Source organism: Glycine max, chromosome 10, assembly GCF_000004515.6.
Source record: "Glycine max cultivar Williams 82 chromosome 10, Glycine_max_v4.0, whole genome shotgun sequence".
In the NCBI taxonomy this organism is placed as follows: Eukaryota; Viridiplantae; Streptophyta; class Magnoliopsida; order Fabales; family Fabaceae; genus Glycine; species Glycine max.
Window position 1 is genome coordinate 25,904,638 of NC_038246.2, and position 600 is coordinate 25,905,237.

At 42.7% G+C, this 600-nt stretch overlaps 1 non-coding gene across 1 annotated transcript; it reads right to left on the reverse strand.

Moving 5' to 3' along the window:
* Window positions 1-220: 220 nt before the first annotated feature.
* LOC112998208 (small nucleolar RNA R71) lies at window positions 221-327 on the reverse strand. Its single transcript, XR_003263248.1, has one exon. It is a non-coding gene; the product is annotated as a small nucleolar RNA R71 (small nucleolar RNA).
* Between the last annotated feature and the right edge of the window lie 273 nt (window positions 328-600).

The window sequence follows — 600 nt, forward strand, 5'->3', positions numbered from 1 at the left end:
TGAAGACCCTCATAAACATATGAAAGAATTCCATATTGTCTGCTCCATCATGAAACCTCCAGATGTCCTAGAAGATCACATTTTTCTGAAGGCCTTTCCTCATTCTTTAGAGGGAGTGGCAAAGGACTGGCTATATTACCTTGCTCCAAGGTCCATCACGAGCTGGGATGACCTCAAGAGAGTATTCTTAGAAAAAATTTTCCCTGCTTCCAGGACCACGACCATCAGAAAGGATATTTCAGGCATTAGGCAACTCAGTGGAGAGAGCCTATATGAATACTGGGAGAGATTTAAAAAACTATGCGCCAGTTGCCCTCACCACCAGATTTTTGAGCAGCTTCTTCTCCAATATTTTTATGAAGGACTCAGTAAGATGGAGAGAAGTATGATTGATGTTGCCAGTGGTGGAGCCCTTGGAGACATGACCCCTACTGAAGCTAGGAATTTAATTGAGAAGATGGCTTCCAACTCCCAACAGTTTAGTGCCAGAAATGAAGCTATTGTCATTAGAGGAGTGCATGAAGTAGCCACGAATTCATCTTCATCAGCTAAAACTAAGAAGCTTGAGGGTAAACTAGATGCCTTGGTTAACCTGGTAAC